Source organism: Pseudophryne corroboree, chromosome 10 (assembly GCF_028390025.1).
Source record: "Pseudophryne corroboree isolate aPseCor3 chromosome 10, aPseCor3.hap2, whole genome shotgun sequence".
NCBI classification, from domain to species: domain Eukaryota; kingdom Metazoa; phylum Chordata; class Amphibia; order Anura; family Myobatrachidae; genus Pseudophryne; species Pseudophryne corroboree.
In genome coordinates, this window is record NC_086453.1 from 118,964,439 (window position 1) to 118,980,282 (window position 15,844).

Here is a 15,844-nt window from a genome sequence, read left to right on the forward strand (position 1 = left end):
TCTTTGTATAATCCACGTACTTGGCAAAAAAACAAACCGGAAACCCGACCACGCACTGAAAGGGGACCCATGTTTACACATGGGACCCCTTTCCCCGACTGCCAGGACCCCCTCTGACTCCTGTCAAAGAGGGTCCCTTCAGCCAATCAGGGAGCGCCACGTCGTGGCACTCTCCTGATTGGCTGTGCGCTCCTGTAGTGTCAGTGAGGCTGCACACGGCAGAGATACAATGTTGCGCCTATGCGCTCCATTGTATCCAATGGTGGGAACTTTGCGGTCTGCGGTTGACCGAAAGTAACCTCACCGCTGACCGCAAAGTTCCCACCATTGGATACAATGGAGCGCGTAGGCGCAACATTGTATCTCTGCCGTGTGCAGCCTCACTGACACTACAGGAGCGCACAGCCAATCAAGAGAGTGCCACGACGTGGCGCTCCCTGATTGGCTGAAGGGATCCTCTTTGACAGGAGTCAGGGGGGGGTCCTGGCAGTCGGGGAAAGGGGTCCCATGTGTAAACATGGGTCCCCTTTCAGTGCGTAGTCGGGTTTCCGGTTTGTTTTTTTGCCAAGTACGTGGATTATACAAAGAACAGAAGATACGCTGGATTATGTGAGTATAATTTTTTTCACAGGTACCCCGAGGATTCTACATGGAGAAGAGGACCGAGCCTCGTGTGAACATAGGTAAGTATGTATGTATGGAGGTGTGCATGTATGTATTAAACTTTTACTGTCACGGTGTGTGTGTCCTGTTTTTTGTTGGGTATTTTTTTAGTAGTAGTACTACTACTACAGGTACCAGCGGGCCCGGTTTTCCACCGAATGCTGGTACTTGTGGTTCTCCAAGTACCAGCTTGCGGGGGAGGCTTGCTGGGACTTGTAGTAATGCTACTAAAAACAATATTCTGATTTTTTACACTTGGCTATCAGCCCCCCATCCGCAGCCCTTGGATGGGGGGGACAGCCTCGGGCTTCACCCCTGGCCCTTGGGTGGCTGGAGGGGGGGACCCCTTGATTTAAGGGGTTCCCACTCCTCCAGGGTACCCCGGCCAGGGGTGACTAGTTGGGGATGGAATGCCAGGGCCGCCAGGACCACAATAAAAGTGTCCCCCGGCTGTGGCATTATCTCTCTGACTAGTGGAGCCCGGTGCTGGTTCCAAAAATACGGGGGACCCCTACGCTTTTTGTCCCCCGTATTTTTGGTACCAGGACCAGGCGCAGAGCCCGGTGCTGGTTGATCAAATATGGGGGAACCCCTGTCATTTTTTCCCCCATATTTTTTCAACCAGGACCGGCTCAAAGAGCCCGAGGCTGGTTATGCTTAGGAGGGGGGACCCCACGCAATTTTTCTCAGATTTAAAAACAATTAAAACACCTTTTTAAGGTACACAATGAAGCCCTGCATGGATCTCACAGATCCGGCCGGGATTCCTTGTGTTTTGTCAGGCAGTGATTTACTCATCACTCCCGTAAAACACTGCCTGACATTACGAATCACATCGACATCGGAAAATACGATTTTGGAAAAGTCGGCAGCTTAGTGAATGACCGTATCAGGATTTAAAAAGTTGCAGTAAAATGCACCCGATACCATTCGAGATCAAACACCCTTAAAAACGGCAAAAACATGAATCTTTGTAAATATACCCCCAGGGCTGGAAGCTCAAACGACGGATTTATTAACACATTTTTTCTCATGACTGCCACAGATAACGGGCATCTATCAGAGCAACAATTGAATAGCTCCGATAAACGCCCATTGCTAAAGACTTCCTGCAGGAAGCACACATCAAAATTGAATTCCCAACACAAATGATACAGTAACTAGTTCAAAATTTGAAATTCAATTACAGTATTACAAGGTATATTACAGAACTAATATATCAATAAAACACTCTCCCACACAATGTCACTGACTCCCCAGCAATGTAACATTTACCAATAACTACCCCTAATTTAGAATTACAATCCACCCATCCTTTATCTAACCTCTAAAATATGGCTTTTTTTACCAATGCTTCCTGGTATGGAAGGATCCTCAGCCGGAGCATACAACTTCCTCTCCGAAAATAAATGTGAATATAGTAGCCCATAGGCTACTGTAGGGTAACGTCATTTGGAAATGCAATAATCCTATCAGGGCCAAGCTCCGAAATGATTCACGTTCCTGGGTTTAGTAAATTCAGCATTCCAGAAAAGTATGGGGACTCCGGATGCTGTCGAAAATTAAGGGACCATTATTTATTGTGATCCCTGCATAGTACATATGGGGGAAACTAAATATTTGCAGGTACTGTACACGCCCATCAAAAATGGCTATTTTCAGGAAATATCCCGCAAATATTTAATGATAAACGGGTCCCTTAGGCAATGGGGAATACAGGAGGTTGTCTACCCAGGATGCAGTTAATTTCCCGATGGACGGGATCCCAGTGGTCAAAATACAGACGCTGGAATCCCGAAGGATGTCATTAGCAACGGAGCTCGGGATGCCGGCGTCAAAATACCAACAGCCGAAATCCTGAACTTTCTTTCAGCGAGGGGAGGTTAGGTTTAGGCACTGGGAGGGGGGTTAGGGTGCAGGGAAGGGTATGGTTAGGTACCCGGGAGGGAAGGTTAGGATTAGGCACTTTGAAAGGGAGTTCAGGGTTAGGGACTAAGTGGAGAGGGTTAGGGTTATAAAGCAGGGAAGGGAGGGTTAGGGATAGGCACTACCGGGGAGGGTTAGGTTTAGGCACCCACAAGGAAGGGTTAGGGATAGGGTAGGGAACAAGTGAGGGTTAGGGTGCTTACTAGGGGTCCGTCTGGATTCTGATGGTCGGGGAGGCGGCTGTCTGTATTCTGACCACCGGCATCCCGTCCATTGGGATATCATACTTATTCTTGCTGTTCTGGTACATACTTTTAATTCAATAAGGATTTCAGTTACTGTAATTCCTGAACTTTATCTTTTTATCTCAATATATACAGATGCAGCCTCAATACTACATGCAGCGTGAGATGCCTGGCGTGAGTGAGCTGCCAGGTTTCGTGTTAAGCCCCATACATACTAGACGAGAAAGTAAAAGTTATCACTCAGAAGGGACATTCTAAGTGATATCTTTTACTATTTTGTCTAGTGAGTACACTCAACATTGTTAACAATGCGCGCTCCCGTGCATCGTTAACGACCTCCTCCCTCATCTGAACAGTTCAGACGAGGGAGAACCTTGTTAAAGAGGGCCATGCTGCAGCCCCTGCCGCTCCCCCCACCATCACTCCCTCCCCCGTCGTGCATACACACTTGCCGATGCCTGCATCCGCCGAGACTCCGACGCAGCCAATATCGCCGGGTACACACAGACTAGTGCGTACCCTACTTTACTCTGCTAATGTTGAGCATCTTTCTTTTTTATTTTTTTATTTTTTTTTAAAGAAAATGCGTCTTAGTCACAAGATATATGACACATGCATATAGGGGGTCATTCCGAGTTGATCGTAGCTGTGCTAAATTTAGCACAGCTACGATCAGGCACACAGACATGTGGGGGGACGCCCAGCACAGGGCTAGTCCACCCCACATGTCAGTGCCGCCCCCCCCCCCCTCCCCCTCAGAAATGCAAAAGCATTGCACAGCGGTGATGCTTTTGCATCTCAGGAGTTACTCCCAGCCAGCGCAGCTCCTGCGGCTGGCCGGGAGAACCTCTTTGCTGCCCCGGGTCGCAGAAGCTGCATGTGATGTCACGCAGCCGCCGTGGCCCGTCTCCCCCAACGGTCCAGCCACGCCTGTGTTGGCCGGACCGCGCCCATTAAATGGCGGCTTAACGCCGTTGTCTAGCGACCGCCTCTGCCTCAGGGGCGATTGCTTGGCAACGACGGCTGACATGCGCTGGCGAGATTTGGTAAGTTGCAATCATTTACACTGCAAAACCAGGTTGATCTTGATGTGTAAATGAAAAACTGAAAAACCTTACCAAATCTCTCACCCTATTACATTTGGCCCTGCAACTCTAAATCAGGCCTTAAGTGTGCAAGGGGTATAGGGCCTAATTCAGACCTGATTGCTGTTGTGCAAATTTGCACAGCGGCTGATTATCGAATGACAGCGCATGCACCACAATGCGCAGGTGCGACGCCAAACAGTGACAGAATAGTGCGAAAATTTCGATCACACGGGTGTTCGCAAGGTGATTGGCAGGAAGAAGACGTTTGGGGGTGGTAACTGGGCATTTTCAGCGAGTGTCAGGAAAAACATAGTCGTGCCCAAGAGTTTTCTGGGAGGATGTGCGACGTCAGCTCCGGCCCCGAACAGCCTAATTCTGTCGCACTGTAGGAGTAAGTCCTGGGCGACGCACAGACTGGAAAAATCATTCGATGGTGAGTGAGTTGCGAACGGATTTGCAGATGTCCGCTGTGTGGTGAAGTTTCCGCACGGCGTATGCATGCATTCGCACACTTGCACGGGGCAGGTTTTCACTCTGTCTGGGCGGCGGCTATCTGATCGCAGACCTCTGCAAATTTGTAGCACAGCGATCAGGTCTGAATTAGGCCCATAGATTGGAGGGTTCTGACAAGTACAGCCAAGTTTTATTACCGTAGCTTTTGTACAGTATTTCTTTATTCAGGTGTGTTCCAGACAACTAAAATATTTCCTTAAGCTTAGAATACCATGGGCCTCATTTAGGGCAAGATGTAGTCATGATCACATTTACAGATGTGCCCTTTGTTACTGTGGGCCCTGGTAGAATGCCAGGACCCGTGCGAATCGGAGATGCAGAGCTTCATGTTTGTACAACATGTGCATCCAGTAGCGGATCTTGCCACGGGCAAGCAGGACTTTTGCCCGGGGCGCCGCCATCCGGAGGGCGCAGCACCATGGCAAGATCCGCTACTGTGCCCCCCGCCGCTGTACCCCCCGCTGGTCCCCCGCTGTGAAGGGAACCAGATGCTACGCGTCTAGTTTCCCTTCATGGAAGGGACCTTTGCTGTGACGTCATCGCGCACCGCACAGCATTGTGGCACAGACGCTAGGGGTCATAATTGACCTCTAGTGTCTATGCTGATCCTAGGAGAGGAGCGGCGCCGGCGGAGGTCTGCAGCGGTATGGAATCAGGAGCGGGGATAGTAAGTATACATTTTTTTTTTCTCTTTCAGCGGCGCTACAGGGGGCACACATGGGGGCGTAACTGACCACGCCCCCGTATGAAGCCACGCCCCTATCGTTTTGCCCAGGGCGCCACAAGGGCAAGAACCGGCCCTGTGTGCATCACATTCGCATAAATAAAACACATGGAGCAACAGAACTGCATTGCTGGCATAAACTGATCAGTGGTGTGTGCGACATTGAACATCTGTGTGCGACTGAGTCTGAATCTGCAAACAGGGCTCAGGTGCGAGCAGCTGCACCTCTTTCTCATGACGCTTCATTATGCTTTATCTGCACGTTTAATCTGTTATGTGACTACGGTGTGCTACTCCTCTCTGCGTCTCACATCATATGGGGAATGAGGACACATCGGTATGAGGTGAACATTAACGAACATACTTACCTAGGACATCTTCGGCTGTTGTGCAGCATCTTCCTTTTGCCATGATAGCTCCACAATACATAGCTGTCTTGCTAATGACTTTACTACTGAGTTTATGAAACATGAATGCACGACCATTAGTTTCCATGCACAAACAAGGGTTCCATGGATTTATGTGAAATGAAACCCATTATTTTCTAAAGTCAAAGCCATCTACTGATATGAGGCACAAGTTCTGGAAAGTTATGCTTTTTCCAAGTTGCTGCATGTGGGCACAGCGGGATACGGGCATTATGTCGACCACACTTAGGTCGACACTCATTAGGTAGACCACTATTGGTCGACATGCATTAGGACAACATGGTCACTAGGTCGACATGGAAAAGGGTCGACATGCGTTTTTCAATTTTTTTTTACTTTTTCATACTTTACGATCCACGTGGACTACGATTGGTAATGGTAACCTGTGCCGAGTGCAGCGGAAGCGGAGTGAGGCACCTTGCCCGAAGCCTTGCAAACAAAGCGAGCCATGCGAGGGGACACGGTGCACTACTTGGGGTTCCCCAACACTTTACAAAGAAAACGACACCAAAAAAACAACAACAACTTATGTCGACCTTTTTCATGTCGACCTAATGACCATGTCGATCTAATGCATGTCGACCAATAGTGATCGACTTAATGACTGTCGACCTAAGTGTGGATCGACCTAATGACTTATACCCGTCACAGCGCAGTCCCATAGAATCCTATCTGCAGGATTTGCTGCTGACCACTGTAATACATATGGGGATCCAGAGGTTTCCAGAGTTCTTACTGCAATTGTCCCATTGGTACATCCCACTTCTAGAGTTGAATGGAAAGATGCTCAGTTTGCACACCTGCGTTACCACATCTGTATTACCAGTTGTAAAGGTCATAAATATGTGTAACCTTATACAGTATCTAATGTATGGATCCCTCCTGTCGGCGGCATCTGTAGGATGCTGCATTTGCATGGAATTACATAGCCGCTTCACTGCAGTTGTGAAATTCCATACAAACTGGAATGAGGCCGTTTGTTCCTATACGGCACAGGAATGCTAACGCCTTCTACCTACCTAGTATCTTCTACAGCAAAGGCCTCTCCTCAGATTTTCCCATTATTCTCTTGCTAAATTAAACTAATCTGGATAAAGTAATTTATGATAAAAGTCAATTTCAACATCAAGGGCGGGATGTATTAAGATACATTGCCGCCCCTCACCGCTTACTGCAGCGATGTTGATCGCATATGTACTAACATATGCGATCAATATCGCAATGCGGTGACGGAGGCCCCCGCGATACCTGTGAGATGGTCTGCGGGGGGTCTCCGTCACCTCCCCGGGATCTTCACACTGCCTAGACGCCGGGAAGCAGCAGCAGGCTGCCCCCCGGCGCCTCCTCCTCCCCCCTGCAGCTGGAAGGACCTCCGGCTGAGTTGCTAGGGGGAGGAGGAGATTACCTTCCGAGTCAAGGGCAGCCTGCAGGAAAGTATGCCGGGGGGGAGGTGTCTGCGGCGGGGCCAGCAGATGCGGCGGTTGGCGATAAGAAGCCCATTGGCTTCTATAGGGTATCGCCATCCAAAGATGGAGATACCCTGGATGGCGAAAACGCGGCGGTAGGGTCTTAATTTTAAAATGCGGTAAAACCACCGTTTTCGGGGTTTTTACCGCATTTTTCCTTTAGTACATCCCGCCCCAACTATTAAATTCAGCCAAAGTTAAGGTACATTGTAAGATAAATGGAGAAACTGATAATAGGCTAATGTGTTCTGGATTGTAAGTGTCATTTTGGGATATGTGTAGGAGACCTAACTTGAGGCCCGATTCAGACCTGATTGCTGCTGTACGAAATCACACAGCGGCAGATTATCAAATGACTTAGCATGTGTATGCACTGCAATGCACAGGCGTGTCGCCAAACAGCGACAGGATGGTGCGAAAATTTCAATCACACGGGCATTTACATGCTGATTGACAGGAAGCGGACGTTTGTGAGTGGTAACTGGACGTTTTCTGGGAGTGTCAGGAAAAACGCACGCATTCCCAAGCGTTCTCAGGGTGGATGTGCGACATCAGCTATGGACCCGAACAACCGTTTGTATCGCGCTGTAAGAGTAAGTCCTGGGCTACGCACAGACTGCAGAGAATGGAAAAATTGTTAGATGGTGAGTGAGTTGCGAACGGATTTGCAGCTGTCAGCGGTGTGGCGGAATTTTCGCACGCCGTACACATGTAATCGCAAACTTGCACGGGGTGGGTTTTCACTCTCGCTGGGTGACGACTATCTGATTGCAGACCTCTGCAAGTTTGCAGCACAGCGATCAGGTCTAAATTAGGCTCTTAGTACACATCTTCTGTGGATCCTTAAAATGACATACTATAGATTTGACCAAATGGCTTCTAACCACAACACAATTTGTTGACAACTGATTAGTATAAATTGGGTTACCTGCTATCAAACTTTGGAATGTCCATCAGCAAATTTAAGATCAGTCCTTAGCCCACCCTTTAATGCAGTGGTTTCCATATTTGTCCTGAGTTCACTCCAGAAATGCACATTTTCTGGGTATTGCAGAAGTAAAAAGATAAAACTAACTCAACTGAGTGGTTGAACAATTCTGACTACTGAGAGGATGAGGAGGTCAGATATTTATTTCAGTAATGTCTCTTTATTTCTATAAGACATAATTATACTGTAAAGCAGTACTGGTCTATGCTGCATTCAGAGTGAAACCAGTGGAAATCCTAATTAGCACCAGTCACAACTTTTATGTTGGAACTTTGGAAAGAAAGTGGCAGAAACCACATAATCACATACAACTACAAACCTTGTCATTTCCTTTTCCTCTATAGGCAAAAACCTAGAACTCATCTTCTGGATTAGTAAGAACGATCATACTGTTCCAGATTATTTTACAACTGGACGATGCAGTAATATACAGCTATAGGATGTACATGGGCCCTCATTCCGAGTTGTTCGCTCGGTATTTTTCATCGCATCGCAGTGAAAATCCGCTTAGTACGCATGCGCAATGTTCGCACTGCGACTGCGCCAAGTAACTTTACTATGAAGAAAGTATTTTTACTCACGGCTTTTTCTTCGCTCCGGCGATCGTAATGTGATTGACAGGAAATGGGTGTTACTGGGCGGAAACACGGCGTTTCAGGGGCGTGTGGCTGAAAACGCTACCGTTTCCGGAAAAAACGCAGGAGTGGCCGGAGAAACGGTGGGAGTGCCTGGGCGAACGCTGGGTGTGTTTGTGACGTCAACCAGGAACGACAAGCACTGAAATGATCGCACAGGCAGAGTAAGTCTGGAGCTACTCTGAAACTGCTAACTCGTTTGTAATCGCAATATTGCGCGTACGTCGGTCGCAATTTTAAGAAGCTAAGATTCACTCCCAGTAGGCGGCGGCTTAGCGTGTGTAACTCTGCTACATTCGCCTTGCGAGCGAACAACTCGGAATGAGGGCCATGGTCTTTTGCTTGGTAACCTGCTTTGAAATTACACAAACTATTCACATGATAAATATAATTTCTTTCAAGTACCAACATTTTTTTTTATATACTTTCTTTTGTTATTTTTGCGCATAATTGGGTCAAACATATTTTTTTAGAACTAACCATCAGAATGAAACTAGAAGGCAATGACAAAATAGATGCCCTTAATATAACAATATTCGATTATCTGCACGAAAAGCAATTCATGAAAGGGGACAGAGAAATGTTGCATCCCAGAGTATCTTCCCACTGACCTATGAAGGATGCAGTGATGCCGCCTCATTTTCCTATGCAGTCTTGGGTAGCAGCATCAGGATGGGATAACAGGGGGACCCTTTGTCCTGATTACCACATCGCAGAGTTCTTAACTCACCCTTCATACACCAATGTCTCCACCATCCTCTGCAGTAAAGCCCCTACCTGCATATTGCATCTCTCGGAAACATACCTTCCAGCCAAAAGCCTGGTATCCAAAGAGGAATTGAATCAGCTCTTTTTTTTCCAGAACGCTGCTGCAGTCCCTCCCTTCTCCACTTCTTGCCCCTAACTCTCCAAGCATCAAAATGAATAAAGATACACCGGATTATTAAATAGGTTTCCCATGTCAAATTCTGTGATCACCCCTTTGCTGTATTCACTCAATTGGTTGGGAGGGGGGGGGGGGGGGGGGGGGCATTACATTTTATCCTACACATGTACCAACCTCTTCCACCTTTTCCCCCTCTTACAAATGAAAAAGTAATTATGTGTCATTCTATATCATTCATTGCTAGTTCCCACACTTTTTTTTATATCTGCTCCTCCCCTATCTAAAAAGAATTCATTGGCAGGGCTTAACCGCATATACCACCCCCCCACCACCACCACAATCCACGCTAAAATATACAATGAGTCACTTGGTTACAAATCTATATCAGCATCTTTACTGTACCCAGGTGAAAATGCATAACACCACAGATGTGCGCCTGACTTACCAGTGCAAGCCAGAGAATAGGAGATTTAATGCCTGACCATCAATAGCGAACGTACAGTATTCAACATACAGCTGACGTGTGCAGAATTTCCTACACATGTAATAATACAAATATTTGCACACTCTGTTTGCAACTTGGCAAAATAATTAGTTTTTTGGGGTACGATGTGATACATGATAGATACACAACACTGGACTGCGTTTCATTGGACGATTTATCCTCTACTGTAAATTACCATCTCATACCTTAATGTGTAGATTGTATCATCATTTCTTAATTTGGCTTCAAATACTGCTATTTGAAACCTGCAGGCATCAACAAGGTTGTGTTTTTCCCTGAACAAATGCATGCAACCTCACAATTATACATTTGTATGCCGGTTACTGGATAATTACATAGTACATATGGATCCATCCCACAATAAATCTCTGTAGGACTAACCAGCATTTATACAGCAGCACCTATCAACACATACAGTGCTAGTATATATACACACACACAGTACTGCTACCCAGACATTTCCAAGGTCCTAGCATAGAAATCCCCAGATTATGCAGCAGCAGCACTCAGTTGCATGCAGTACATCAGACTGTCAAATAAATGAGAACACAGCACAAAACAACCTACAATTCAAGTAATCTGCACAATGATTTTAATCCTCAAGGGTCACGGTCAAGGTTTAACCCTTCCACCCGGCAACATACTGTATATTAAGCAACTTCTAGTCTGGAAGTGTTAAACGGCTGTATTAAGGAAAGGATGGGGGATATTAAATTCTAGGACATAAACAAATTGCTCACCTTATCCAGTGGTTTTATGAGCTGTAGTCTTCTTTAAGCGTCTGCATAAATATTGCTTCAAGAACATGGCAAATCTTGATATAACATTCCTGGGGGGGTTTTTTGAGTGAAAAAAATAATATATATATTTCTCTGTCCTCTTTGGGAATCTCTTCAATAGACTTTGTATTCTCGTGGAAAAAATAAAGTCTCTTTACTGCAAGCAAGTGCGAAGTATTTTGCTTTCTAGATCTGAGTCATGTCTTCAGAAGATAGAGAGGATCCATCTAAATACATGTATTGGTGTAGGTATGGATCTGGATGTCGGATGGGGGGAGGGGATGGGGACTGAATATTGCAGCTTGCTAAAGTCTAGGTTCTGTAAAGTCATTTGTGCAAGAAGAATATGACTGGAGGGGACCTGTCTGGAGCAGGGGGTGGGAGCTTCTCATTTTGTATGCAATCAAAATACAGGGATGAAGGGGTGTTAATCAAAAAATATAGAATTTCTGGGTCATTTTTTTTTCTCTTTCATGGGAGGAGATGGTCAGTAGGTCTTCTCTCTCAGCTGGGGTGAGCAGTTACAAAGGATAAATACAAACTGCAGTGATGAGAGAGGCATCCACAGCTCTGAAAAGATCAGTTAGGTACCTTGGTCTATCCTAAGATCCCCATTGTCTTTCCTCTACATAGCTTTTCAGGAGCACTCTCTCTCTCTCTCTCTCTCTCTCTCTCTCTCTCTCTCTCTCTCTCTCTCTCTCTCTCTCTCTCTTTCTCTCTCATTTGAGTGGCCAAGAATTCACAATTCCCCTCTTACCCCCCTCCCTTTTTTCTTCTTCATCAGTGTGATGTCAGAGGGAGCTCTCTTAAAGAGACAGCTGGATGTTTTCCCCCCTGTACTAATCTATGCCTCTGCATTGAGGCTTACTGGTCACACCTGACACCCATGAGGACTGCAGTGAAAAGCTGCACTGAGACAACTTCTCAGCTGTGCTTTGGTAATGTGCTTTTTTTCTGCTGTACAGCAGATATTATAGAATCCCTTGCGTTTGTGGTGAGTAAACAGAGATATTAATGAATCTCTGCTACACCAGGGTTGCAGCATTTTGTCTATGTGTAAATATGTTGAGTGTAGATAAATAATATTTACATGCAATGCATATACTGTACAATTGCTACTGAGCAGGTCAGTCCAAGGTGCACCTACTTGCAATCTACTATAAATGTTATATATAGCCCAGCTGCTTGCTGTTGTTCATCATGCATGCTAAACTACAGGCGTGTACAGAATACTTGTGTTCCTGGAGGCGGAACATGTATGTACTGTGTATTGGACAACATATAACACCTTAGTGTCAGGGAGCCATTAGCGTAAAGTAATATACTTGCGCCTGTAAAACGCCACTACCTGATTTCCAGTTTCTTTTATTGACATACAAAAATAACAAGGTCATCCCATTCCCTCAATTTAATTATGAATAGTCTAAGCTGTTTGACATGATTACAGCAGAGGTGTAGTTATTGTATAATATTTAAATATTTCCTATTATAAAATGGATAGTCTGCTTTTTGATGTCATGTGTGACACTTAAAAATGATACCCTGAACCAATATGTGTTAGTTATTCCAGTTAGTTCCCATGACCTTGGCAGTCAATATTAATTTAATAGCAGGCAGAAATTATGACTACTGTATGTGGCTATACATAAAAAAATTCTAAAGCTGTCCATGCATATAACACTTTGGATCATTGTATCAGATTGGCCTGTATCAAGGCTGTTCTGACTTCTGAGGGCAGTGGGACTGATGCCACTGTTGGGGATGCTAGGCTGAGTAGGTGGCATGATTACACCCCTACAGCACCTGTCTTCTGCTTGTGGGATGCCTGGAAGGACACTCCCCTCATAGGAAAATGCAGGGGGGTTTCCGGTTGCCCGGAAACACCCCCTCCCCTCCCCCAATCAGGCAAGTGTCTCACATTATGGCAACACTAGCTATGGCATTTAATATGTTTACTCTAACAAGTTTGCTGTGTGTGTGGATCTGAGGTCTCAATCAGTGCACTGGACCAGAGAGCAGCTACCATGAAGAAGGGACAGGAGCCTTACCATGAGGCGGGAGAATGTGTGCTTAGAAAGTGCAGTACTGGTTCTATTATGTTTGTGTATTTATTTATGGTATGTTTAACCTTTCAGACTACTTATTTATATTAATTAAATGTTTGATACAGCCTATACTGTAGACCATATATAGTGTCAAATACTAATACTGTATTCAATACAGTATCCAGTGTATAAAAAGACCAATGTCGTTACTAGGTTCTTTTACCACTCCTCAGTCTCCAGCACTTGCTTCAATGTTCCGCAGAGTGGGAGACTGTGGACTGCATTTAGAAACCCCCCTCTAGAAATCCTTTGTTTGCCACTGCTCCTGCTGGGAGAGGCGCCAGGTGCATCCTTTGGGCTTGTTGACACCCAGCTTTGTACTTGCTCCTGGTCTCTTATTCTGTGACACCATGTGTGCTGCGGCCGGGGATCTTCATTGCCCTGGTACGGCACTGATCTGTATCAGTGCAAGTGTGAAACAACTTCCCTCAGATTTGTACTCCCAATGATACTAGCAATTGTTGGGGCTTTATTCAGAGGCACACAGTCTAACTGGAACCCAGGTTTCCAACAGGACACACAACAAGAGAGTGATTGACCCTCAGTAGGCATCAGCTAATCATATAGGAGGAGGAACCCTCAATCTTCATGAATATATAGGCCAACATCATGGTTGGTTAAATAGGTCCCCATCCAACAAAAGAAGCATTTATTACTAAACAGAAGGGTTGAAATAGTGTCAAGGTGCTATAGAACAGGAACAGTAGAACATTTCCTTTTTAGGGAGACAGAGGCAGAAATAGGTTCAGGAAGCCACTTGTTGGAATTAGCACCTTTCTTTGTCCGAGCAATTTTGGGAGCAATCGCTGAATAATATTTTTTTTTAAATATATTCATGATTGTACTACAAAACCATGAAATATCTGGGTAGTTTTTAAGTCTGAAGATTGCAAAAATCCTATGTAGTTCATAATTGAAAACAATGTATACAGTACTAAGAAGAGAAATTATTTAAAAATAATCTTCCTTTTATTAGAGGCCATTGTCTCATAGTAGTAACATCCTACTGCTGATAGAGGTCAAATGACATCCTCATGTCCCTCCTGAGTATTAATACCCATTCTCCATTCATCTCCCCCTTTATCTAGATTAAACAAATTAAACAAAACTCCATGTAATTCAAGTTTTGTCAAATAAAATGTTTCCAAGGGAATAACCAATTTTAATGATTTTTTTTTTCCCCCCACAACACCTGTAGTCTATGCAAGGTCTGAATATGAACAATTGGTGTGGAAACATGCACTTGAAGTTGAAACTAGAAAAGAGAATTTCTGCAGGATCTGTAATTTGGCTAGATGTGACCGGACTATGATGAAAGTGAATAATACTGGTTTGATCTGAGAGGCTGACTCTGAGTCTAATGGTTTTAACCAGAGTAACACTTGTAAGGTAGACATGACCTTTGTTGTGCAGAAGACACTAGTTGCAGCACCCATTACTTGTTCACTAGGTAATAGATGACTAGGGAGGAACTAAGATTAAATCAATGTACAGCCAAGGCCAGGGAAAATAGTCCTGGTTCCAAATCAGTAGGACAGAACAATGAATTCAGCTGGTAGAAAACAAGAGGGATTGCTTGGTAGTTGGAGCCATTGCATACAGCACCTGATGTATGGAGGCAATCTACATTCACAGCATGAAGTTGGCTTAACGACGGTCAGGTTAATCAGACAAGTTTGAAAACCAAACTTGGGTGTCTATTTTCTAAGCCTTGGATGGGGGTAAAGTGGACGGAGATAAAGTCCCAGTCAATCAGCTCCAAACTGTCATTTTTCAAACACAGCCTGTGACATGGCAGTTAGGAGCTGATTGGCTGGGACATTATCTCCATCCACTTTATCTCCATCCAAGGCTTAGTAAATAGACCACTAAATTACTATTTTTTCCGCTTTGTTCAGGCTCTGAACCATAAATGTTTATCACATCTCCCGCATGATAACTGTATAAACCAGTTGACCAAACAATTTGGTTAGCTGGTTTGTACAGTTATCACGCAGTGTATGGCCAGCTTCACAAATAAACACCAACACAACCTGTTGCACTCTAAATAGAGTGTCTGATGTGACAGGTATATGTATGACTACTATTTAAAACTAGCCTGAGCAAAACTCCCTCCACTTAATAATGGCAGCTCTGATGTGGTGGTAAATTTGTAAAACTGGAATTTAATTATTGTATGCTTAAACCCTTGTAAACTACGAGTGGTGAGCAATAAGTTTCCTGATGTGCAGTGCATAGGTAGAGTAGACACCATCTGACTGTCTGGTTGTGAACTGTAATCTCTGACTAAAGTTCTTGTGAAATGTCCTGGCACACTGTAGAAGTCGGCATGTTCACTTCCTTCACAAACTCGTTATGAAGGTCATAGAGGCCACTGGAGAGCCATGATCTTCCACGACTACAAGAGTGGTCTGCAACAGGGGACGTGGCTTTGACGGACATGGAGTAGGCGCATTCTGTCTAGGCTCCCTGTCCACATAATCCTGTACCCATATCCTGCAGCTACCCACTGGACCCAGTTTGCCCATAAAAGCTGCGGACAGTACCTGGACTGTGGGGACCCTCTTGTGGTCTCTCCGTGGTTAGCAGGTGTGTTGCTCCGAGGCCCGTTCAGACGGGCAGCCAGGTACGGAACCACGCGGAATGCCAGTGTTGGGCTCCGTGCGGTCTCCTGCAGCCCTCCTCACAGCGGAGATTTCGCCTGAGCTTTTGCGCTGGTGTCGCCCTCCTCACTTTTTGCTAGCCGGCGCTGCTTGGGACACCAGTGCAGGGCTCCCTGCTCTCCTCCAGCCCTCCTCACAGCGGTGATCTCTCCACTACAGGCATTCTTATAGCCCTCCCCACTCCCTGCTGGCCGGGATTATGTGGGACGCCAGTGCAGGGTTCTCTGCTC

General features: G+C 45.6%; 1 protein-coding gene across 1 annotated transcript in view; it reads right to left on the reverse strand.

Moving 5' to 3' along the window:
* CACNG7 (calcium voltage-gated channel auxiliary subunit gamma 7) overlaps nt 1–11,501 on the reverse strand; it is a 218,630-nt gene extending 207,129 nt beyond the window's left edge. Inside the window, exon 1 of the mRNA XM_063942765.1 lies at nt 10,808–11,501. The gene's annotated coding sequence lies outside the window, so the exon portion shown is untranslated. The remainder of the gene's footprint in view (nt 1–10,807) is intronic.
* Between the last annotated feature and the right edge of the window lie 4,343 nt (nt 11,502–15,844).